We start from the raw sequence: 27,291 nt of genomic DNA on the forward strand, positions 1-27,291 counted from the left end.
AGAAAGAAAACAACACAAAAGAAATAACTGATAAAAGTGTGAGACGGAGAGAGAGGTCCAGTGAAGAGAGTGTGTGTGTGTGTGTGTGTGTGTGTGTGTGTGTGTGTGTGTGTGTGTGTGTGTGTGTGTGTGTGTGTGTGTGTGTGTGTGTGTGTGTGTGTGTGTGTGTGTGTGTGTGTGTGTGTGTGTGTGTGTGTGTGTGTGTGTGTGAGAGAGAGAGAGAGAGAGTGTGCGCGCGCGTTGCTTTTGCCACAGGATCGACGCCATGCACGAGATAAGAGAGGGTTTGGTGCATCCCTTCGGCCATTAAGAGACCCTTAGAGGACCCTTAAACGACCAACCACTAAGGCAGACTCACGCTGCTCCTCGCGTCACCGTTACGTCGCGTCAAGTCAGCGATCTTTTTTTTTATTTTTTATTACTGTAATTATTGTTTCGTCTGAGGACAGTCATCAGGCGCCTGGCCATGCACTGGTCAGATAAAGCCAGCGAATTCAACCTTACGGGAACTCAGCCATGCTTTCCAGGCCTTTCATTCATGTTTCTCCGTGGTGCGGATCAGACAGGGAAGCCGGCGAGTTCAACAGCGAAGGAACTCAGCCGCTTGGTCGGTCTTTATGTTCGTCACGGCTGAACCTGTGAGCGAGTTCAACAGTGAAGGAACTCAGCCCAACTAAAGGTTCTACAAGAAGCCTGGTCATCATTTCCGCCCCACGGAAGCAATCTGTTCATTGTTGGCCATTTTTATCATCATCCCGATGGCACCGGCGCCTTTCTGCCCGAGGACGAACACTGAAACACGTCAGAGCGTCTCAAGGTTACCGCGCATCAACAAGTCTTGGCGGAGCGCTGAGGAGGCGCTTAGGTGACGGCGACGCCAAGAACAGAGTGAGTCCGCCTTGCACTTTTGTCTACACTCGACATGGCGCCGAGCTGAGGCCGGATGACTCACGGACGGAACTTCTGTGTTGTTCTTTTTTTAAAACATGGGAGTACTAATATACTTTGACATTATGTGGAGGATTTGTGTCACATGCTAAAGATGCCTGCTGACCACTATACTTGACTCGCTTCGATCTAAGAGAATGAACAAATGAATGAATGAATGAAGGAAGGAAGGAAGGAGAAAGAAAACAACACAAAAGAAATAACTGATAAAAGTGTGAGACGGAGAGAGAGGTCCAGTGAAGAGAGTGTGTGTGTGTGTGTGTGTGTGTGTGTGTGTGTGTGTGTGTGTGTGTGTGTGTGTGTGTGTGTGTGTGTGTGTGTGTGTGTGTGTGTGTGTGTGTGTGTGTGTGTGTGTGTGTGTGTGTGTGTGTGTGTGTGTGTGTGTGTGTGTGTGTGTGTGTGTGTGTGTGTGTGTGTGTGTGTGTGTGTGTGTGTGTGAGAGAGAGAGAGAGAGAGTGTGCGCGCGCGTTGCTTTTGCCACAGGATCGACGCCATGCACGAGATAAGAGAGGGTTTGGTGCATCCCTTCGGCCATTAAGAGACCCTTAGAGGACCCTTAAACGACCAACCACTAAGGCAGACTCACGCTGCTCCTCGCGTCACCGTTACGTCGCGTCAAGTCAGCGATCTTTTTATTTATTTTTTATTACTGTAATTATTGTTTCGTCTGAGGACAGTCATCAGGCGCCTGGCCATGCACTGGTCAGATAAAGCCAGCGAATTCAAACTTACGGGAACTCAGCCATGCTTTCCAGGCCTTTCATTCATGTTTCTCCGTGGTGCGGATCAGACAGGGAAGCCGGCGAGTTCAACAGCGAAGGAACTCAGCCGCTTGGTCGGTCTTTATGTTCGTCACGGCTGAACCTGTGAGCGAGTTCAACAGTGAAGGAACTCAGCCCAACTAAAGGTTCTACAAGAAGCCTGGTCATCATTTCCGCCCCACGGAAGCAATCTGTTCATTGTTGGCCATTTTTATCATCATCCCGATGGCACCGGCGCCTTTCTGCCCGAGGACGAACACTGAAACACGTCAGAGCGTCTCAAGGTTACCGCGCATCAACAAGTCTTGGCGGAGCGCTGAGGAGGCGCTTAGGTGACGGCGACGCCAAGAACAGAGTGAGTCCGCCTTGCACTTTTGTCTACACTCGACATGACGCCGAACTGAGGCCGGATGACTCACGGACGGAACTTCTGTGTTGCTCCCCTTTTTTTTTTTTAAACATGGGAGTACTAAAATACTTTGGAGCTTATGTCGGGGATTTGTATCACGAGCTAAAGATGCCTTCTGACCATTAGTTTTGACTATCTTCGATCTAAGAGAATGAATAAATGAATGAATGAATGAAGGAAGGAAGGAGAGAGAAAACAAAACAAAAGAAATAACTGACAAAAGTGTGAGACGGAGAAAGGTCCAGTGAAGAGTGTGTGTGTGTGTGTGTGTGTGTGTGTGTGTGTGTGTGTGTGTTTGTGTGTGTTCCTGTCAGTGTGTGTGTGTGTGTGTGTGTGTGTGTGTGTGTGTGTGTGTTCATGTCAGTGTGTGTGTGTGTGTGTGTACCCAACAGTGTTCTTTGAGTGCCTATCTACACTAATCTACGTGGCAGCAGTGCAGGCGTTTAGGTTTCCCCATGTACAGTAACCTAATCTTTCTCTTTCATCTTCTCTACCTCTACCTCCTCCTCCTCCTCCTCCTCCTCCTCCTCCTCCTCCTCCTCCTGCGCCCGAGCCTCACCGTACACCTAGCGGGGTTACACACGATCCTTCTAACTCCTCCAGACGGCTTGGTACGCAAATGTCATTACACGAGCAAGTCTTACGCGGCACTCGGCTCCTAATGAGATTAACTTCACCTGTCTGCAAGTTTAGAAGCCTGAGCACTGGAGAGGAGGAGGAGGAGGAGGAGGGGTACGTTGAATGGAAGATGGAATAAGGAAAGAGGAGAGAGTGAAGAGGTTGAGGGTAGGAGGAGGAATAAATAGGGAAATGGAAGAGTATGAGTGTGGGTGTGGGTGGGTGGAGGGGGTGGAGGAGGGGGAGGAAGAAGAAGGTAAGGAGAAAGAAGGGAGTGGAAGGTAAAGAAAGGGGGAAGGATGGCAGAGGTGATAATGGGAAGAAGAAGGAAAGGAATGGAGTTTGAATTAGAGGAAGGAAAGGGAATGCAAGGAGAGGAGAGGAAAGGCAGTTGGAAATACGAGTGAAGGAAAAAAGAAGGTAAAGAAGGAAGGAACGATATGTAGATGAGGGAGGTAGAAGGAAGGAAGGAACGAAATGTAGATGAGGGAGGTATAAGAAGGAAGGAAGGAGAGGGGAAAGGATGGGAAATGGATTAGGGGGGGAAGGGGAAGGGGAAGGTAAGGGGAAGGTGAAGGAAAGGGAAGGTAAGAAGGTAAGGAGGAAGGGTGTTAGGTCATTCCTCAGTGGTTCCTTTGGGCCAAGATGTGTGAGCTCTTGAGGAATGAAGGTTTATTAAGTGTGTGTGTGTGTGTGTGTGTGTGTGTGTGTGTGTGTGTGTGTGTGTGTGTGTGTGTGTGTGAATAGATTATCTTCTTGCACAACTCCTTCCTTGCCGTCGCCTCCTCCTCCTCCTCCTCCTCCTCCTCTCCTCCTCCTTCTTCTCTTCTTCCTCATCCTTTTCTTCTTCCCCTCCGTCTTTTCAATTCATCTTTCTTTCATTCCTCCTCCTCCTCCTCCTCCTCCTCCTCCTCTCCTCCTTCTTCTCTTCTTCCTCTTCCTTTTCTTCTTCCCCTCCGTCTTTTCAATTCATCTTCCTTTCATTCCTCCTCCTCCTCTTCCTCCTCTTCCTTTCTCTTTTCAGTTGCTTTATACCGACTTCCTCTTCTTTCTCATTTCCTCTTTGCAACTATATTCCCTTTCTCTTCTTCCTTCTCTTTCTTTTACTTTATTTAACTCCCTCCATCTTCTCTTCCGTTAATTATCCTCATCCTCATAAGCCTCACCCTTTAAACTTTATAATATTCCCCTTTCTATGCAATTCCTCTCCCTTTCTACCCTTCCTTTCTCCCTTTGTGTTCCCTTACCATTTCACAATACTCGATCTGGCCACGAACCTTTCCCCCACCCCCTTCAATTTCGCCCTTCTCCTTTTCCTCCTCCCAATCTTTCCCCTTCCCCTCTTTCCCCCCCCCTCTTACCTTACCTTTCCTACCTTGTCCCGGCTATCCCTCTTCTCCCCCCTTCCTCCCTCCCTTGGCCAGGTATCAATCAAGGTGCAACGTAAGGATTTATGAGCGAAAACTAAAACTAATGGGTCCGTCATAAGCTGAGGCCGAGACGTATGGACATAATTACCTTAGCGAAATAGGTCTCTCTCTCTCTCTCTCTCTCTCTCTCTCTCTCTCTCTCTCTCTCTCTCTCTCTCTCTCTCTCTCTTGTCTGTTGTTTATATTTGGATGTGTTGTTATTTCTTTATATTTTCTTTTAGTTCATTAGTTATTTTTATTATCTATTTTATTAGTTATGTTTTAGTTTGGATATGTTTGGATGAGTAGACGAACATCATTTTTTTTATGTAAAGGAAGCAGTTCAAGGGCAAAAAAAATAGGACCACACACACACACACACACACACACACACACACACACACACACACACACACACACACACACACACACACACACACGACCTTCACGAGCCGCGTCCCATTTCCATAACCAGAATTCCCTGACTCATCAATGAATGCCTTGTGCCCGCCTCAACTCCCCTCGGTAACACAACACCACCACTATCACCACCGCCACTACCACCACCCCCACTGCCACCACCACCATCACCACCACTTTTATCATTATAGATTTTGGAAGACGCGACTAAAGCTTGGGTTAGAACAAAATATCTACTCCGATCATCACTATGTCCAAGGGGAGGCAGCTCAAGGGCTCAAAACAAGACAGTAAATAATAAGAGCCCGCTAAACACTGTGCCAACAAAGGAAAACAGAACGAGAGGCCAGAAGGGAGGTCAATCTCGGGTGGAGAGCCGTCTTGATACTCTCCCCTTGAAAGAAACAAGTGTATTGCAAGTTGAAGACGTATCCATTTTTTTCCATCATAAACCTAACTCCCCACGGGAAATTGATGGATTGTTGTTAAAATATCTATTCCTATCGTCACTTATATATGCATCAGAATTGGTAGTTAACCCGGTAGCTGCGGGGATCATGTTTCTTAAAGGCCCTCTAAATGAATATATGAGAAAAAATCACCACTCACGCAAACCACTATATTATATGTATCAACACATTTGTGATCAGTTTGTGTATCCTCTATTATGGGGGGTTCATGTCAAGGCAATAATTTGGCCTGTCGCTGGTACGCGGTAAAGCGACAAATTTGGCCCGTCGCTGCTACCGGGTTAAAAAGGAATATATTTTTACCCTCACCAAGCTGTCTTTCCACGGTAGGGTTATGGTGAAGTAATATTCTATCGTTGGAAGGACGATTAAAGTAAGATTATGTTAGTCAGAGGAACACAAAATATCCACTACCATCACTATGTCTACGGCTCAGTATTGGTAGTTAAAAATAAATGTATTTTAACCCCTCACCAGCTTGTCTTCACGGTAGGTTTTATGGTGAGAATATTCTATCGGGTTATAATGTTAGTTAGAGGAACACAAAATATCCACTACCATCACTATGTCTACGGCTCAGTACTGGTTATAATGTTAGTTAGAGGAACACAAAATATCCACTACCATCACTATGTCTACATCTCAGTACTGGTAGTTAAAAAAGAAAGTATTTTAACCCGCATCAAACTCTCTTTCCACGGGCAGGTTGTTGCCATGCTTGCCTCTCCACCGGCGGTTGTGAAGAGCGATCAATTCCCTTTAGGCCCCGAGCTGCTGCGCCGTCAGAGGTGGTGTCCAATTTCAGGCCTTTGTTTCCTTCGGCCTCATTAGCTTCGGCCTTAAAGTTCACCTCCTCATGCAGCACTATAGGCCGTTCGGGCGTCAATCACTGCCAACGTAACGTAACATTTCGGGGCCTTGTTTACGCCTTATTCACGTTCTACAAACACCATGCAGTGCTATGGACCGTTTTAGATTCAATCATTGCCGACATAACATGTGAAGGTCTTGTTTTCGCATTGAGACGTCCTAGAAACAACATGGTACGTATTTTGAAGAGTTTTTGGCCCTCGCAACAACTATTTCCGAAGACCACAGAGGAGATTAGTCTTGTTCTCATTAGTGTTTTTGTCGTTGATGATGCAGAAGCCTTGTCACACTATCACTAGCCTCATAGAAGTACCCATGGGAATACTAACACAACCTCTAAGAAAGCCTAATCAAATGTGGGTGTGTGAGCCCTGAGGGGTAAATCTCTACTGAACTGAGCCCCGAAATGTTTGTGCCCATGTCTCAACGCAAGGTTAGAGAGCACTTTAGGCCCATATCAGCATCAAGAAATCATACCATCACCTACATCAAGAAGTGGAAGACAGTTAACCACAACCTTTCCATCTCAAGGCAATGATATCCGCCATGCAAGTCCCACAACCAGAGTCTACACGCCATGCCACAATCAATATGCTTGAGAGAGAGAGGACATTGCCACCACCCAAGTGAATATAAACCACAGCGTTGGGACCCGGCGACAGGTGTGGCCTCAATACGTCGAGGTGGTAAGAATCAGTGGCCTCCTCGGCGCCACCAGGAAGAGCGGCAATACCTGGAAGAATTGGATTTGCCGCGCCGTGAAACCCTGTACCTCGCACCCGTATCGACTCTTTACACGCCGGATGTCCCTTCTGCCTCGACTCTCTGGTTTCACACTGTCTAAATTCCACAGCCCAATAGCTTAGATTACAATACCTCGACTCTGCTTTTTCCAGGCCACGATTTTATGCCGAGTTCCCTTGCCCGTCAACTGCCTCCCTTAACATTGTCTAAACTCTTCCTCTTAAAGACAATATTGCAATACCCCGACTCCCAATAGCTTTGATTAGAATACCTCGACTCTGCTTTTTCCAGGCCACGATTTTATGCTGAGTTCCCTTGCCCGTCAACTGCCTCCCTTAACACTGTCTAAACTCTTCTTCTTAAAGACAATATTGCAATACCCCGACTCCCAATAGCTTTGATTAGAATACCTCGACTCTGCTTTTTCCAGGCCACGATTTTATGCTAAGTTCCCTTGCTCGTCAACTGCCTGGCTTAACACTGTCTACACTCTTCCCCTTAAAGACACAGATTGCAATACCTCGACTCTCAATAGCTTAGATTAGAATACCTCGACTCTCCTTTTCCCAGGACACGATTTTCTGCTCATGTCCTTTGTGCGTCAACTGTCTGGCTTTACTATCTCTAAACTCTATCCACTAAAGACCTACATTACAGGACCTTGACTCTCTCACTTCACACTGTTTAAACTAACCCTAAAGTCCTACACTACAATACTTAGACTCTGCTCATCCCAGTAACCGATTTTATGCTCCTGTTATTTCCTCGTCAACCGTCTGTCTTTACTATGTCTATACCCAACCGGCAGATAGCTATAGATTACAATACCCAGACTCTTCTTTCCAGGAGCCGATTTTCTACTCTTTACTGGAAGAAAATAAAAAGAGGAAAGGTCTGAGGGATCTTTCTCGGCCTAGTCAGCAGCGTGTGATTAATTGCGTCCCCTGATTCATTAACTGGCGCCCCTAGAGAAGAAGGTAACTGCTGGCTGTCCCCTACCACTGCCATCTTCCTGCACCGTCTTGTCTAGGATGAGGAGAGAAATCGTCTCGCATAAAATGAAGAAAACAGGGACACAAATGACGATCGAGGATGAAGATATTAGCGTAGATATGTAAAATAAGTGTCCTAAATTACAAGGTGGGTGGAGGGAGAGAAAGAAGGATGATTGGTAAAAGGATTGCGAAGAAAGAGGAAGAAAAGAAATACGAGTAGGTTAAGAAACACATTTTATACATCAGATCAATGCGAATACAAGGGCGAAACCGATATTTTGTGTAGTCATAACGCAAAAAAAAAAGAATGGGCCCCCGGTAGGCTTTCTTCAGGGGCCTGGTGGTCGGCCCTAGCCCGTCGTGGCGCAGGCAATTTTTATAGTGGCGCCATTTATGCTTGGCTCATGCTGCCCCCCGGAACTCATTCTTGATTCACTTGGACGGTTTCTTTTCGAGTCCGGGTTGATGGGTGGTCTTCTGTTCAGCATGTGGGTAGTCTTAGGCCACTCGGCGGCGACTGAAAAATCCCAGGTCAAACCGTGGGGATTCGAACCGACGTTGTCCATAGCGTGGTGAATGTGGAGCCCGCACGCTAACCACTCAGCCACCGCCTACCCAATGTGAATACAAGGACAAAACCGAGATTGTGTAGTTATAACGCCAAAATTAACAGACTCAAGCTCCTTGCATACGACTGATCTCCTTCTTGGCCTTTGGAGATAGCTGATGTGAGAGGTGAAAGCGTCTGGGAACACCAACCTATGGCGCCTGTATTCCCTTGATCCTTTTCTTATCTCCCTTCCCTTTCTTTTCCCTTCTCTCAGTTTCCACTCTTCCTTCTATCTATTTTATTATCGCCACTTTCACGTCCTTCCTCCCTCCTTTCCATCCTCTTTTCCCTTCCTTTATTCATCCAATTCTTCCCACAGTTTCTCATTCTACATCACTCTGCCCTCCCTACCTTTTCCCTCCTTTTCAGTCTACCTTCTACCTATCTCTCTCACCGGTGCCTAAGGTTTGTCTCCTGAACAGGGCGAGAAGGGCAACCAGAGAGCAGGAGTGTCACGTTACAATTAAGTAGAGGCGCGGACGAGGCGCTTATTGGACTCCCTCCCTGAGCTCTACTATCCAGACGCTGCTCTCCCTTCCCTTCCCTCTATTGTGCTGCTCCTCTCTCAATGCCTCTCTGATTCCCCCTCTCTCCCTCTCCTCCTTTACTTCTTCCTCTCCCCTTCTCTCTCCCCATTCTCCCTGCCTTTCTCTACTTCCCCTTCTCCCTTTATACTTCCCTCTCTCCTTCTTCCTCTCTCCTCAATCACCTTCCCCCTCTCCCTCTCTCTTAATCTCCGGAGCCTTCCTCATTGCCCATCCACTTTCATCCGTCTCATCTTGTTCCTAGTCTTCGTATATTCTTTATTGCGTTTTTTTTATTAATTCCGGTGTGCGGGTGAAGACATATATGATTTTTATTACGACGTGGTTTGTTTTAGCGTGAAAGTGACTTGATATTGTGACGGGTGAAAAAAGCGCTAAATTTAATCTCGAGAAAAGAAAAATGTTATAAATGAAAATATATACAGTAAAAAATATATGTTCTCTAAATAAAAGCGTGGATTTGACAGAGGTTATGAAGCACCTTTTACGTAAACTTGAGGTGCAATATAAAATGTCGTATATCTATATTTTTTTTAAACCGGCCATTCGTTTCTGTCACTATTCTTGTCCTTCTATCCTTCTTTACTTCCTTCTTTATCTTCCTACTTTTTCCCTATCACCCTGTCTTTACTTCATTCCTTACTTCTTTCTTTCCTTCCTTCATTTTAGTTAATAATTCTAAAACTGTCATTTCTTCCTCTTCCCCCATTTCCCTCCTTTTCACTTTTCTCTTCCCTACCTTATCTTCGCCAATTCCACACCCTCCTTTCCTTCCTCCTCCCCGCCGCGGGTGAGTGATGGGTGGATGATAAAGGAGCAAGGAAGGAAGGGAGGCGGGTGTCGCGAGGGGCGGGACAGCAAAGATGAATGGAGATGGGATGGAGAATGAAGGGATGGGGCGGCTACGGAAGGGTTTATAAAGATGGGACAGATGACGAGAGTGGAGATGGAAGGGATGAAAATGAAGGGGAGGAGGAGGAGGGGGAAGTGGTTGGGGTGGTGATGGAGGAGGAGGAGGAGGAGGAGGAGGAGGAGGAGGAGGAGGAGGAGGAGGAGGGTGAAGAGGAGGAGGAGGAAAGGCTCAAAGATGAATCAGGGAAAGAAAAATGAGAGAAAAAAAAAATCATGAGAAAGTGGAGGGAATGAGAGGGACTAGAAGGAGGAGGAGGAAGAGGAGAAAGAATAAGAAGAGGAAGAACAGCTCAAGGACGATGATGAATTAGGGAAGGACAATGAGGCGGAAGAAAGTAAAATGGAGAAAGTAGAAAGAAATGATAATGAAGAGAATGTGAAGGAGAAAGAGGAAAGGAAAGGAGGCCAATAACTTTTAAGTGTAAATAAAGACGCAAAGATGAGGATGAATTTGAGAAGGATAAAGGAGGAGGAGGAGGAGGAGGAGGAGGAGGAGGAGGAGATGGGAAGGAGAAAGTAAAGAATATTAAAGAAAAAAAAACAAGAAAAGAGGAAAGAATGAATGACTGGAATGGAAATAAAGAATGACAAAAAAGAAGAATGAAAGAATGGAAATAAAGAAGAGAAAATAAACATGGAGAAAATTGATCTTAAAAAACAAGAAAATAATCAAACCAAAGAAGAAACCAGGACGAGAAAAATGGTAAAAAAAATATATAGAAAAAAACAGGAATAAGGACGAGAAGGAAAAATATAGAGAAAGATGGAAAGAAAGAAAGGAAATAAAAACGAAGTGAAGGCTTTAAGAGAAGGAGGAGGAGGAAGAGGAGGAGGAGACGCGAATGAAAAGCAGAAGGATGAATAAAGGAAGAGAAAGAGAGAGAATAAAAAAGTTGAAGTATTAGACGAAAATAAAAGAAGATGATAAGGAAAGAGAAAAGGAGGCGTGAGCGGAAGGAGAAATGACAAATTGGAAGAAAAAGTAAGCGGATGACGAAGAGGACGAGAGAGAGAGAGAGAGAGAGAGAGAGAGAGAGAGAGAGAGAGAGAGAGAGAGAGAGAGAGAGAGAGAGAGAGACGCATAATGTAGAGAGCGTATAAAGAGGAAAAGAAAAAATAGTTTAGTCATACCACAAAGAAAACGAGAATTACCAGCAGAAAATGGGAAGCCGTCCAAATATATATACAAAAGGAATTTTCTCTTTTAAACACTTTTCTTCTGCGTCTTTAAATGCCTTCTTTCTTCTCTTTCGTATTTAAAAAGATGTAGAATGCTTAATTTACATCAATTCTCTCTCCCTCTATCTATCTATCTATTTATCTATCTATCTATCTATTTATCTATCTACGTCTCTGTTATTTCTCTTTTGATTTTTCCACGCTCTCTCTCTCTCTCTCTCTCTCTCTCTCTCTCTCTCTCTCTCTCTCTCTCTCTCTCATTACCTATCACACACACACACACACACACACACACACACACACCTTTCCTCTCCTCCTCCTCCTTCTACTACTACTACTACTACTACTACTACTACTACTACTACTACTACTACTACTACTTTTACCTCCACGTCCATCAACATTTCTTTCTCACTCTCCAAACCTCACCTTCCCTCCCTCCCTCCCTCACTCTCTATCTCTCTTCCTCTCTTCCTTATATTCCATCACGGCTCCTCTCCTTCGCCCTCCTCCCCTGCCACTAAGCATCTCGCCCTCTACAAAGGTCCCGGCGTGAGGATGATTTCTTTATACACCAAAAGATGCCCCCGACATGTTTATTGCTCGACTCATAAAAAGAGTGAATTATGAGGTGGACCAACGCTGCCCTGAAAACAATGTGAAGAATGGCTGAGGACGGAGGAGAGGAAGGAAGGGGTGGGTGGTTGGTGGATGGAGGGGAAGGAGGAAAGGGAAAGATAGTTGTTGGTGGTGGGAGGGAAGAGGGAGGGAGGGAAGGAAGGAGGTGGTGGAGTTGGGTGGACGGAGGGGAAAGAGGGAAGGGAAAGATAGTTGGTGGTGGTGGGAGGGACGAGGGAGGAAGGAAAGGAGGTGGTGCAGTTGGGTGGCAGGAGGGGAAGGAGGAAAGGGAAAGAGGGTTAGTGGTGGTGGGTGGTGGGAGGGGAGAGGGAGGGAGGGAAGGAGGTACATGAGTTGGGTGGATGAAGGGGAAGGAGGGAAGAGAAAGAGGGTTGGTGGTGGAAGGGGGAAAAGAGGAGGGAGGGAAGGATGGGAAGAGCGAGGGAAGGGAGGAGGTGGAGGGGGAGAAAGATAGACTGGTTAAGAGATATTGAGAAGAAAGCCAAGGTTGGAACGGAATATAAAAATTAAAGTAGATGGATAATTATTGCGGAATACATATAAAGAATGATAAGGGATATGAAGATGTATAAATAGAGGAGGTGAGTGGATAGGAGAGAAAGAAAGGAGAATAGTTAATATTAAAAGGATGATAATGATAAAAATGGATGGATTAAAAACGTCTATATATACTGATGCAATAAGAGGAGTAAATGAAATATGAAGTAATGGGAAAAAAAAAAAAACATGAAGATCGAATGAAAAACGAGTATAATAAAAAGGAAAATAAAGAAGATGGATGGAAGAAAATGGTGAAGGGAAGAAAATGGGAAAGTAAAAATAAGAAAAGAAAAAGATAGGAATAAAATAAAAAAAGGTAAAATAAAAAATATATATAACACGGCAAAGAAATGGGACGAAGAGGAAGCAAAAAGAGGGAGAGAGGGAAAAAGGAAAAGAATAAGAACGAAAAATATGGATAATCAAAACGGGAACGAACAAAAAAAATCAAGATGAAAGAATATGGAAAAAAAAAAAGGGGAAAGAAAAGGGAGATGACGGTAGCAGGCAGGCACACGTTTGGTCATTGTTACCAGCTGGGGCGATGTTCTTACGGGGCATACACGAAAGGGTGGGCCAGGCGTGTGTGTGTGTGTGTGTGTGTGTGTGTGTGTGTGTGTGTGTGTGTGTGTGTGTGTGAGTGTGTGTGTGTGTGTGTGTGTGTGTGTGTGTGTCTCTCTCTCTCTCTCTCTCTCTCTCTCTCTCTCTCTCTCTCTCTCTCTCTCTCTCTCTCTCTCTCTCTCTCTCTCTCTCTCTCTCTCTCTCAAATTATAATAAATCTCCTAGTTTCGTCAGATCGCGTGCGTTCCTGGTCCGGTTAATAATTATGTATGAGGCGTAATATTATGCTAATTTAATAAGTTGATCCTAATAGACACAGTATATATCTCTTCCTAAATCCATATTCCTACTCAGGCTGCTTTCTCTCTTTTTTATTGTCTATCTCTATCAATCTATGCTTCTACTGATTCTGCGCCTCTTTCTATCTCTTTCTTTATGTGTCTCTATCTATCTATCTAAATATATGTATCTCTATGTATCCATCTATTTATCTGCCATACCTTTACACACGCCAAACCCACCAACAATACCACATTTCTTCAACAAATACATACACAGTCACCTTAGCTACCTGCATACAACTACAACAACCATAGACCGGACTTATTTATCAACCACAAACACCACAAAGTAAACCCAGTCTTACGTAGTGGCCCCAAGTAGCGCTATATAACCTTCAGCAAACTCACTACTACCACGGGAACTAACTACACACACTCGCAAAGTCACACTCGCAAGGTCATAATCATTACATATTAACTAACAATCATAAACCAAACTTATTTATCAACCACAAACACAACAAAGTAAACCCAGTCTTACCTAGTGGCCCCGAGAAGCGCTATATAACCTTTAAAAAACTCACTACTACCACGCACACTCACAAGGTCATGCTCGCAATGTCATAATCATTGCATATTAACTAACACACCCATTAAGCAGTTAAAAACTAATCCAGCTCCCAACACATCTACGCACATTACAAACACCAACACGACTACTAGCTTTAATGCATTCACCACCACCACCAAAACCACAGTAACTATATTATGTAAGCCTTCATTCTCACCGCCTGTCAAAATCCTTATATTAACCGACAAATTCATAAACCATGCAACACATATCTAGTTTCCTCTTACATTACCACTACTAGCTCCAATACGCTACCACTACCACAAACACCAACAACAAGATCATTTTACATGCCACCCTTCTTACCATCAGCCAAAATCATTATATTAACCAACGAATTCATAAAGCATGCAACACATATCTAGTTTCCTCTTACATTACCACTACTAGCTCTAATACTTTCTACACTAACACTACCACTAACATTTCAACATCATCATTTTACATGCCACCCTTCTTACCATCAGCCAAAATCATTATATTAACCAATGAATTCATAAAGCATGCAACACATATCTAGTTTCCTCTTACATTACCACTGCTAGCTCCAATACGCTACCACTACCACTAACACCTCAACAACAACAAGATCATTTTACATGCCACCATTCTTACCATCAGCCAAAATCATTATATTAACTAACAAATACATAAAACATACAGCAAATATCAAGCTTTTTTTCCTACACGCATAATCAATACTACTAGTTCTAATGCACTCACCACCACCAATACTTCAACAGCAAGAAGATCATTGTAGGCCTATATGCTATCCTTTTTCACTATGCCAAAAAACAGTATAGTATCCCCAATAATCTATAGAACACGACAAGATTCAGCTTCTCACTCACTAACCACTAACTCGCTAACCATGAAACAAAAAACCCACCACCACCACCACCATACACACACACACACACACACACACACACACACACACACACCACCACCACCGCCAGCACCAACTCCACCGCCGCCACCTTGACTCAACCCCCGCGAGCCTCCCGTCGACTCGTCTGCTTTAGGAGGATTTGTTTTCAACCCGAAGCCTGCCCGACGCACCTCCATCCTCGTCCCGCCTGTCTGCACCACTCGGCCGGCCACGCCACACCCTCGAGGCCACATACACGCGAGAACAACACGCCACAAGCCCTTACCTAATGCACAAAATCGTTGAACACACATATTCACCACTATACACCCTTACCTAATGGATGGAGGCCTGGGGTGAGGTCTACATATTCGCTAAAGACAAATTTTCTTCACTATACGCCCGTACTTAATGCGTGGTAGCGAGGAAGAGGTATATATACATGCCCTCCATACAAGCTTTCTATCTATATGCTGCACGGGAGTATATATATGCTAAGACTATACATCTTGATTTCAGTACGGAGTAGAGGGTAAAGTTTGAGCTGGGTCAAGGCGTGGCTTAGCAATAGGAAGCAAAAGTGCAAATCAATGGTAAAAGATCTGACTGGGGATGTGTTACGAGTGGGGTCCCACAAGGTTTCATTAGGTCCACTTTTGTTTATTATTTATATCAATGACTTAGACACAGGAATTAGTAGTGATGTTAGTAAATTTGCAGATGATACCAAGATCGGTGGATAAATGGCAGATGGAGTTCAATGTAGGGAAGTGCAGTATTCTGAGTGTGGTAGGAACACACCCTCACATAACTATTGCTTAAATGACACTCTCATAAGTAGGTCTGGGTGCGAGGGGATTTAGGGGTCTTAGTGATTTATTTCAAGGAGCGTAAGCAACAAGCCCAAGTCTTCCTCAAACTATATTTAGCATTAGTTAGACCTCATCTTGACTATCCTACTATAGAATGGATATCAAAATGTTAGAATCGGTGCAGAGGAGGATGACTAAGATGATTCAAAGGCGAAGGGTGCGTGGAGACATGATCGAGGTTTATAAATGGATGAAGGGCTTTAATAAGGGAGACATTCATAAGGTTTTGTTGGTAAGAGAACCGGGTAGGACACGAAGTAACGGGTTTAAACTGGATAAATTCAGATTCAACAGGGACATAGGCAAAAATTGGTTTACTAACAGGGTGGTGGATGAGTGGAATAGGCTTAGCAGTCATGTGGTGAGGCCCCAATATGTCACATTCAAAAATAGACTAGATAAATTCATGGACAGCGATATTAGGTGGGGTTAGATACACGGGAGCTTAGGGTCAAAGGAGCTGCCTCGTACAGGCCTACCGGCCTCTTGCAGACTCCTGCGTTCTTATGTTCTTATGTTCTTATGTTAAAGTTACATGATCCAAGCCTTCAGGACCTAAGACACAGCAAATATCAAACTCTAAAATACACACTAAACACACCTACCCTCCATACATGGTTCACATACGTTAAAGATACATGTTCCACCCCCTTAGCTACCCTCCGTGACGTAGATGAAAATATATAAAGTTCATGCCCCAAAGATCGCGCGCTAATGAATATATGCATCACGTACACGCTAAAAGTCCATGTCCCACTAACACGATTCTCGTCCTTATAGACTGTACATGCGTGGTCACTCTAGCCCCTCCTCCACCCGCCTCGCCGCTCAGCACAAGACACTCACGAACAACACACACACACACACGCACACACACACACACACACACATATACACACACACATAACATAAAACACATGTATATATAACACCTTCACTCTCTCCCACCCTCTCCCAAATTTGCGTTCTCCCAGTTTTGCAACCCTTCGTCCTTCCCAGACCAACACAGATGTTCTGTCCGTGAGTTATCCGTCCTCAGTTCGGCGCCATGTCGAGTGTAGACAAAAGTGTGTGTCTATGTGTTTGTGTGTGTGTGTGTGTGTGTGTGTGTGTGTGTGTGTGTGTGTGTGTGTGTGTGTGTGTGTGTGTGTGTGTGTGTGTGTGTGCTTTGGTCACAGGATCGACGCCATGCATGAGATAAGAGAGGGTTTGGTGCATCCCTCCGACCATTAAGAGACGATTTAAGGCCCCTTAAACGACCACCCACTTTTGTCTACACTCGACATGGCGCCGAACTGAGGCCGAATGACTCACGGACGGAGCTTCTGTGTTGTTCTTCTCTTTTCTTTTTTTTTAAATATGGGGTCCTCCCCACCTCTGTCGTCCCCAACTTTCCTCTAACCTATAAGAAGCTACCTCACGACCCCAACCTTTCTCAAGCCCATTTCCAGTATCCTCGTAATCCCCAACCTTTCCTTCACCTATTCCCAGCATCTCCGTGAGTCCCAACCTTCCCCGAAACTATCCCTTGCCTCCCAATGCCCCCAATCCTCTTCTAACTTCTTCCCAACCTTTCATGACCCCCAACCTGTTCCTTCATCAAACCCCACTAACACATTTACAACACACTGTCAACCTCACCCTATCACCCTCTTGCACAACTACACCCAGCAACACAACACAACACAGAAGCAAAACAAATGAAAAAAACACAAACACAGGCTGAACCCTTCCCTCCCCCAACACACACACACACACACACACACACACACACACACACACACAAACGCTCCGCATCACGCTCCATGCATCGCCACCCACTCGCCGCTGTGTACCTCTTGTTTGTGCTTGAGTGTTGGTGTTGGTGTGTGTGTGTGTGTGTGTGTGTGTGTGTGTGTGTGTGTGTGTGTGTGTGTGTTGGTGTTTGTGTGTGTTTGTTCATGTGTTTGTTGGCCCCTGCACTGACGCTCCCTACCTCCGCCGCCACCTGTTTCCGCCCGAGGCTCCCACCCAGCGGTACGGCTCACTGCTCTTTACATATACCGCCTAAAGCTCTGTATATGATGTTTTATATGGCCGTTTTCATGACTCCAAAACGTATTAAGGGAGGAAATGATGCTTCCTACAAGAATACAGGGAGATAGTCGCTCAGGTGTTTCTGAAAGGTAATGATTGTGGAGTAGAAAAATGAAATGACTCGAGATAGTATGAAAGGATAAACTGATGCTTCCTACAAGAATACAAGTGCTCGTTGGTGTTTCTTTTGTTTTTAGCGAGGAAATGAGGCAAGGAATGGAGAGGAGAAAGAAGAACAAATGACTCCAGACGGTATATAATGACTAGAGTATGAAAGGGGAGACTGGATGCTTTCCTACAAATACAGGTACAATGACTCCAGACGGTATATAATGACTAGAGAGTATGAAAGGGAGCGACTGATGCTTTCCTACAAGAATACAGGTACTCGTTGGTGTTTCTTTTGTTTTTACCGAGGAAATGAGGCAAGGAATGGAGAGGAGAAAGAAGAACAAATGACTCCAGACGGTATATAATGACTAGAGAGTATGAAAGGGAGGGACTGATGCTTCCTACAAGAATACTGGTACGGTACATACAATCGCAGGTGTTTTTTCGTTTTCGTTGAGGTAATGAGGTCAGCAATGGAGAGGAGAAAGAGAAAATGACTCCAGAAAGTTTAATGTACTACTACTACTACTATCACTACTACTGCTACATAAATGATACCTCCACCCATGTTTATTTTCCCGACACATAATCATGGAGGGCTCCATAGCTTGGAGGTCATTAGCCCCAACTCTGTTCGCTAATGACTGTGGCATCCAACCATATCACTAATACTACCTGACACTACTCAAGTCACTCCCGACCCACCCTAAGGTCACTCTCCACCACTGTGGCTTCATAGTCCATATTGGAGATGTTGGTGGCTTTTGGGCCAGAGTGCCTGGTGCCCCTGAGATACTACTACTACTACTACTAATATTAATACAGCTGCTGCAACAAAATAACGCTACTGGATAAATAATATAATAAAAATAACGGGTTTAAGAAAGAATAAGGAAAAAAGTCTCGATGGAACAAAACAAAAAAATTAAATTAACACACACACACACACACACACACACACACACACACACACACACACACACACATACCCCCCTCCCTACAAACAGACAACCATCACGCACGTACGCACGCATTCATCTTTTTTTTTCGGGGGCAACATTTTAATCATCGCCGCGGGCCAGTCAGCGCACCTGGCGGGCCATCTGCATATAATATGAACCTCGGCGCCACGGAGGGACCTAACACAGGGCAGGCGGACCGACCGACTGACTGAATGGATGGCTGGCTCAATGAATGAATGAATGACCGACTGAATGGCTGACTGACTGAATGAATGACCGACTGACTGACTGAAAGGATAGTTGACTGAATGAATGACCGACTGAAAGGATAGTTGACTGAATGAATGACCGACTGAAAGGATAGTTGACTGAATGAATGACCGACTGAAAGGATAGTTGACTGAATGAATGACCGACTGACTGACTGAATGGATAGCTGACTGAATGAATAAATGAAAAACTTAATGAATGAATGAATGAGTGACCGACTGAATGGGTGACTGACTGAATGAATGACCGACTGACTGACTGAGTGGATGGCTGACTGACTGACTGAATGAATGACTTAACGAATGAATGAATGACCGACTGAATGGGTGGCTGACAATGACAAACTGGCTGACTGACAATCTTAATGCATGACTGACTGAGAATGATTGACTGACTGACTTGATGAATGGCTGACTGACTTAATGATTGACTGACTGACTGAGTGGATGGCTGACTGACTGACTGAATGAATGACTTAACGAATGAATGAATGACCGACTGAATGGGTGACTGACTGAATGACAAACTGACTGACAATCTTAATGAATGGCTGACTGACAATGATTGACTGACTGAATGACTTAATGAATGGCTGACTGACTTAATGATTGACTGACTGAATGACTTAATGAATGGCTGACAATGATTGACTGACTGACTGACTTAATGAATGGCTGACTTAATGATTGACTGACTGACTGACTTAATGAATGGCTGACTGACTTAATGATTGACTGACTGACTGACTTAATGAAGGGCTGACTGACTTAATGACTGACTGACTGACTGAGTGACTGATTATTTGATGTCCCTGTATTCTCCTCTTTTTCAATCTCAATTTCTGGCCTGTTTGTCTATTTCACTTACCACTTAATTTATCTCCTTTATTTTTTCTTTCTATTTCATCTTCTGGCTTGCTATCTTCCTCACTTTCTCCCTTGTCTAATTTATCTTTAGTCATCTATGTATTCGCCTTTATCTCCCTTAATTTCTCCGTGTCTAATTCATCTTTAGTCATCTACGTATTTGCTTTAAATATTTTTCCTTTTTGTATTATCTTTAACTCTACCTTCAGCCTCTACGCCCATTTTTCTTTCTTATCTCCTTTCTCTTTAGTTTCTCGTATGTCTTTTTTTTCCCCTTTCCTTCTTCCTCTTTACGCTTCAAACATTTGGGATTCTTAGTGTACTCTCCTCTACTTTCCCTTCACCATCTACATCCTCCTTTCCTCTCCCTACCTTCCTCTTTAGTTTTGTCCAATACGCCCACCCGTGTCTATACCTTACCGAGCTCCTCCCGACCACTTCTTCTTTAGTATACAAACGCCCACACTGCGCTGTCCACTTGCCTTCCTGCCCCAGCCTTCACCTCTTCTCCTTGCCACCCACCACTCATTTTACGAGCCCATCAGTCCCTGCCCTCTATTGATATCTGTAATCTATGGCGGGTTTTTTCCGACATTTTTTTACCTCCTCCGCCCACACTTCACTCCGTCCAATTGCTTTCCTGCCATACTTTTTTCTCTCCTCTTTATTATCTACTCTCCGCCCACTTCATTCTTAAGAGTCTATCAGTTTCCTTCCCCTCTATTTAACCCTGTAATCTATCCACCTATCTATCGATCTATCTGTATCATATTCTCTGCCCTTTTATTATCTCTACGTCCAAACTTCACTTTGTCTAACTGCCTTTGTCGTAACCTATACCAAGTTCTTTATAATTTTCTCCTTTTTTAAGTATCTATCTCTTCCTTTATCTCTATTGAACTTAACCTACTTCAACACTTTACTTTAACTGCCTTGCTGCCATAACCTATACCAAGTTCTATATATTTTTCTCCCTTTTAACTCTTTTCCTTTATCTCTTTTGAACTTAACCTACGTCAATACTTTACTTTGTCTAACTGTTTTGCTGTCATAATCTATACCAAGTTCTTTATATTTTTTCCCTTTTAAGAATCTATATTCATTTATCTCTTTTGAGGTACTTAATGTGTAATACCCTATGTCTTCTGTCCCGTATCCATCTTATTTAAACTAGTCTTCTTGATCCAATTACTCCTGATCTCTTTTTTTCTCATTCTTCTCCCTATATCTGTCTATACAAGTTACCTCGATCCTGTTCCTCATAATCTCTTTCTATGTCGTTCAACTCCTCTCTCTGGACTTCTAAGCACTTCTCCAGCCCTTTTTGATACCCTTACCTCTCTGTTCTCCTAAACCCCTTCAGTCCTCTCTCTATACTATCCCCTTCCTTATCCCCTGAGTTATTTTTTGGCATAGCTTCCCACGCTTCCCTTTACGCCTCCGCCCAGCTCGCTTTGGCATGAAAAACTTAAATTTTTTCACCGCTAAACGGCTATCTTTACCTCAAGCCCTCATTCTTATCGCTTCAATCCCCCTCCGTCCTCCCACGCATACTTTAAAGGTCGGCAGTATCAGACGCTTCTTCCTCCACTCACATCAACTCTTTCCAAAGGTCGAAGAGCGGATCATTCGGGTTCTAATGAGTGTATTTTTTAGGTTCAAGTTACAGAAGAAGGGTCAGACTACCACTAGGGTCATAAAACTACCAATGGGAATGCCCGAAACTCCCACGAAAGTCTTGTCAAATAAGTGTCTGCTTGGGCGACGAAATGTTTCCGAATAAAGCCCTTTCCTTTACTGTTTCACTCTTTGTCCTCCTGCACATAGATTAAACCTCTTTTCGTGGCGTTTCAATCCATCTTTGCCCTCCAACGCATACTTTTATATCTTTTCCTTAACATTTCAGTCACATTCTGTCCTCCTACGCATAGTTTAAGCCCCTCCCTTATCGTTCCCTCCTTCCCTGCCTCCTACGCAAAGCTTCTCAGTCTCCCCTCGCGGCCCGGCCCCTACAAGCCAGCCAACCTTTCCTCGCTGCCATCGACCCCCGAATGCCGATACGAGTCATTACTCTGTCTTGTTTATTGCCGGCGGGAACCTTTAAATCTGCCGCAGCTAAGTGGTGGGATGTGTTGTCTGGCCTTTGGCACATTTATTCGGTCAGACCGGGGCTCCAGGGGGCCTTTATCGGGGCTCAGCTATTGGCGTGGATTTTGCAAAGAAGCCGCCGAATGTCAGGACACCCAACACCTGTCTCAAGGAGTGGAAAGGAGACACAAGAGGAATGGCTAGAAGGAGGGATACGAATAGATCAAACCTTTACCGAGGCGCAGATATTGCCGAGGATTTTGCAAAGAAGCCGCCGAATGTCAGGACACCCAACACCTGCCTCAAGGAGTGGAACGGAGACACAGCAAGAGGAATAGCTAGGAGGAGGGATATGAATAGATCAAACCGTGCACCGGACCTTTATCGGGGCGCAGCTAATATCGAGGATTTTGCAGCCGATTTCCAGAACACCCAACACCTGCCTGAAGGAGAGGAATGGACAGAGAGATACAGGCAGACAGACAGAGAGACAGAGAGGCATAAAGGCAAACAGAGGGCGAAAGAGACATATATACAGCCATTCAGACCGAGAGATACACACACACACACACACACACACACACACACACACACACACACACACACACACACACACACACACACAAATCCCCTTCCCACAACCACAGACACACGGCAGACGTACAGGAAATTAGACTAGCGAGATTTTAAATGACTATGATAAATTCCAGAGATCTCTAAGAGGCTTTTCCATCATATTCAGCCTCATCTTAGTCCTCCTCCTCGTCATCCTTCGCTACAGCTCTAAAACTACTCCTCCTCCTCCTCCTCCTCCTCCTTCACCACCAGCGCACACCGTATCGTCCACTACCTGAGTATATTTCATAAGTCGCATTACCTGGCATTATCGCAAGGTGCGAGAGCTTATTAAGATACAAGAAGACTTATCGCGGAATATAATAACTCGGCACGCCTGCGTCTCCTCCGTCTGTCTGAGTGAGTGCCTCGTTCTTCATGGCGCCGAAGTTCCTTTAAACGCTAGTACCGTCGCTGGCTTGCAGACGTGAGACGCGGGAGAAGGGAGAGAAAGGGAGGTTACGTGCAGAAGAGCAGAGAGAGGAGGGCTAACCTAAGGAAGAAGGGAGGGAAATGAAGTAAGAAAGAAAACGATTAAAAATAGAGAGGAATGATGTACAGATTAAGATGAGCGTAGAGAAATTAAGACACATAGTTACACATATAATTACACTGGTGCTCGCTTGCAAACAGTTGGCGGAGAAGAAGGTTAGAGGGAGCGAGAAAAAAAAAAGGAGAAAAAGATAAGTGAACGAAGGAAGATAGAACATAGAATTATAAGTGGAAATAAATTATGTAAAGAGAAATAAAAGAAGTGTGTGGCGCTGTTGATGCAAGAAAGAAAGAGGGAGAGAGGGGTAACGAAAATAAAAGTGGGGTGCTGTACATATTGCAAGACGAGGAGATAAAGGAAGGGGTAACTTTAGCACCATCAACAGCAGTCGTGGATTAGTGGTAGAGGTGGCTGTGGACATGGTTGTTAATGATTGTGGTGGCGGTGGTTGCTGAAGGTGTTGAAAATGTGGTGGTGGTGGTATCGATGGAGCGTGTGGTGTTGGTGGTTGTGGTGTTGATGGCTTTAAAGATTGTGATGTTGATACTAATGGTGGTGGTGATGGTGGTGGTGGTGGTGGTGATGGTGGTGGTGGTGATGGTGTCGATGCAGGATGTGGTGTTAGTGGTTGTGGTGCTGGTGGCTATAAAGACTGTGATGTTGATACTAATGGTGGTTGTGGTGGTGGTGTTTGGGATTAAAGGCCACAATCACTTATAAAGGCCTGCGGTGTTAATCAGAGCAATGCATCAGTGACCGCTTGTCAATTGTTTGCAGTGATTAAGTGATCTCTCTCTCTCTCTCTCTCTCTCTCTCATCCCACACACAAAATGCCAAACCCAAATCTAACACGCAAAAAGAAGAAATTCGAACCTCACCGAAATTACACACACACAAAAAAAAAATAAAGGAAAAAAATAAAAAAATTCGAGACTCAAATGTAAGTCACAAAAAGATATGATAAAGAGGAAAAAAAATAAAGAAAAAATCAGAGCCTACGTTTTCCATGTATACTTATTCTTGACTACAAACCAATATTAAGGGTTAACATGCGTGTCCCCACCAGTAAAAACCCTTATTTACCCTAACAACCTCTAGCAATCCCCTACAACTTCTACTATCAGTATCTTTAACCCTTCTTCTTCACCTATCCCCTCCTTGTGATCCCAGGAATAGCAGCATCCTTTTCCCATATTCAACCCAACAAGCTTTACTTATTCCCTCACCAGTAAAAACCCTTATTTACCCTAAAAACCTTTACCTATCCCCTACAACTTCTATCCATATTCTTATCCATTCTTTTTCACCTACCCTCTCCTTGTTAGCCCTAGAATAGTAGCATCCTTTTCCCATATTCAACCGAACAAGCTTTACTTATTCCCTCACCAGTGAACACCCTTATTTACCCTAACAACTTCTACTATCCATATCCTTAACCCTTCTTTTTCACCTACCCTCTCCTTGTGATTCCAAGAATAACAGCATCTTTTTTCCCATATTCAACCCAACCAGCTTTAGTTATCCCCCACGACCCTTACTACCCATCTCCTCAACAAAAAGAAGTACATAAACCTTAATCATGGAAGAACATTGCTGTAAGGAGAAGTTCCCCGTGGATGAAAGATTGTACAGTTAAAGAGTGAACGAGAGAGATAAAGGCAGAGAGATAGATAAAGTTACACATACATACATATACAAAAACATACAAAGAAACAGTTATACATAGAGACAGACAGACAGACAGACCGAGTCACCCCAAAAAGAGACATGACCTTACTCACACGATAAAATATAATTTAAAGTGATGATTTTTTCTTTTCTCCTCAACAGTCAGCGACATATTCATTCTGCTAAATATTTAAAAGGGCGAGCCAGGGAGCCATGTAGGAACGCTCAAAGCACACACACACACACACACACACACACACACACACACTAAGTCACTCATCTAAATACAAGCTTCTCTATTATTCCTTTCATCATGACAAAACTCAACCGCCCGCTGTCCATCCTGTCCTTTTTTTTCTGGCCGGCATTAGATAACTCAAGAACCGTGAACGAGACAAACAAAGCCTCAAAAGAGTTCGGATATAAAAACACATTGGGCTTTTTTTCGTGTTTTTCAATGGGGTAACTTTTGTATATAGTTTCCGATGCGAGGAGTTCAACTAGCGTGGTGTCCTCCTCCCTCCCTCCCTTCCCTTCGCTTTCATCCCTGCCAGGTCTCTTCTCTCCACCCGGGTACAAACCTAACCCCCTCCTCTGGTCCCTATTAGCAGCAACCTCTCCTATCCTTTCCCTATTTTCAACCCAACAACCTCTAGCTATTTCTCATAACTATCCCTTTCACAACAATTTAGCTTATACACTAAAAAGGCTGCTCCAGAGTTAACCAACAAAGGGGAGGAAATAGTGAAGACGCTAGTAAACTTTCGCATAAGAAAATTGGATGGAAAAAGGATGAGCTAGAGTAGATATCCCCGTTCAACCTGCCACTTTTTTTTTTCTTTTACAGCAAAGGAAACAGCTCAAGGGCAAAAAAAAAAAAAAAAAAGGAAATAATGAAAAGAAAGCCCGCTACTCGCTGCTCCTATGGAAGAGTTCACATGAGTGGCCGAAAAATAGGTCAATTTCGGGAGAAGTATCTTGGTACCCTCCTCTATACCGACCGAATCAGCTCCTCATCCACCTCCTACACACTTACTACATATCCACGCCGAAGACACAGCCAAACCCTCACAAGTAACAGCATTACCATCCTTAATTTACTGCACCTGGCTCGCTCGCTCTTTCCCTCTCTCCCCCGGGTCCTCAATGCCTCCCTAGACGCCTTAGCAAAGTTCAGGGGCCGGGGAACAATATTAATTAGGTTCCATTACTGCATTTTCTACGGCGTACTAAATGCCTCCTAACTTCTTGATGAGAGAGAGAGAGAGAGAGAGAGAGAGAGAGAGAGAGAGAGAGAGAGAGAGAGAGAGAGAGAGAGAGAGAGAGAGAGAGAGAGAGAGAGAGAGAGAGAGAGAGAGAGAGAAGCGAACGAGGGGGGGGAGGACTGATAGATATAAAGATGGAGATAGATATATAATGTGCTATTTATATTTAAGAGGCATATGTGTGTAAATAGATAGATAGATAAAGAGAGAATATGAGGGGAGGGATGATATGACAGGCCTACGTATGTCTGTATTTCAGAGGCAGGTAAGTTGTATGCATAGTGTTAGTAGCAACGGAGGGGAAGCGATACAATACTGGGGAGGGTTAGAAGGCATACGAGTAACGATAGAAACACAGACATGAGATAATGTAGTGTGAATGAAATACAACTAAGCGAGGTACGCCGCAGAATGAGACAGAGAAAGAGAGACAGCTAGGTGTGTGTGTGTGTGTGTGTGTGTGTGTGTGTGTGTGTGTGTGTGTGTGTGTGTGTGTGTGTGTGTGTGTGTGTGTGTGTGTGTGTGTGTGTGTGTGTGTGTGTGTGTGTGTGTGTGTGTACACGCGCGCGCTCGCGTTTTTTTGGGTCACAGAATCGACGCCATGCATGAGATAAGAGAGGGTTTGGTGCATCCCTTCGGCCGTTAAGAGACCATTAGAGAACCCTTAACGACCAGCCACTAAGATAGACTCACACTGCTCCTCACGTCACCGTTACGTCGCGTCAAGTCAGCGATCCACGTATTTTTTAACTGTATTATTGTTTCGTCTGAGGACAGTCATCAGGCGCCAGGCCATGCACTGGTCAGATACAGCCAGCGAATTCAACCTTACGGGAACTCAGCCATGCTCTCCAGGCCTTTCATACATGTTCCTCCGTGGTGCGGATCAGACAGGGAAGCCGGCGAGTTCAACAGCGAAGGAACTCAGCCGCTTGGTCGGTCTTTATGTTCGTCACAGCTGAACCTGTGAGCGAGTTCAACAGTGAAGGAACTCAGCCCAACTAAAGGTTCTACAACAAGCCTGGTCATCATTTCCGCCCACGGAAGCAATCTGTTCAGTGTTGGCCATTTTTATCATCATCCCGATGGCACCGGCGCCTTTCTGCCCGAGGACGAACACTGAAACACGTCACAGCGTCTCAAGGTTACCGCGCATCAACAAGTCTTGGCGGAGCGCTGAGGAGGCGCTTAGGTGACGGCGACGCCAAGAAAAGTGTGAGTCCGCCTTGCACTTTTGTCTACACTCGACATGGCGCCGAACTGAGGCATTTGCGTGTAAATAGGTTGATAGATAAACAATATGAGAAAAGGGATGATATGACAGGCCTACGTATGTCTATATTTCAGAGGCACGTAAGTTGTATGCATAGTGTTAGTAGCAACGGAGGGGAAGCGATACAATACTGGGGAGGGTTAGAAGACATAGGAGTAACGATAGAAACACAGACATGAGATAATGTAATGTGAATGAAATACAACTATGCGAGGTACGCCGCAGAATGAGACAGAGAAAGAGAGACAGCTAGGTGTGTGTGTGTGTGTGTGTGTGTGTGTGTGTGTGTGTGTGTGTGTGTGTGTGAAACACACACACA

General features: G+C 44.5%; 1 long non-coding RNA gene across 1 annotated transcript; it reads right to left on the reverse strand.

Moving 5' to 3' along the window:
* LOC127002394 (uncharacterized) lies at positions 1 to 27,236 on the reverse strand. Its single transcript, XR_007756182.1, has 2 exons — positions 26,664 to 27,236; positions 1 to 1,812 (listed from the first exon to the last, which is right to left on the reverse strand). It is a non-coding gene; the product is annotated as an uncharacterized LOC127002394 (long non-coding RNA).
* Positions 27,237 to 27,291: the final 55 nt, after the last annotated feature.

This window comes from Eriocheir sinensis, chromosome 1, assembly GCF_024679095.1.
Source record: "Eriocheir sinensis breed Jianghai 21 chromosome 1, ASM2467909v1, whole genome shotgun sequence".
NCBI lineage: Eukaryota > Metazoa > Arthropoda > Malacostraca > Decapoda > Varunidae > Eriocheir > Eriocheir sinensis.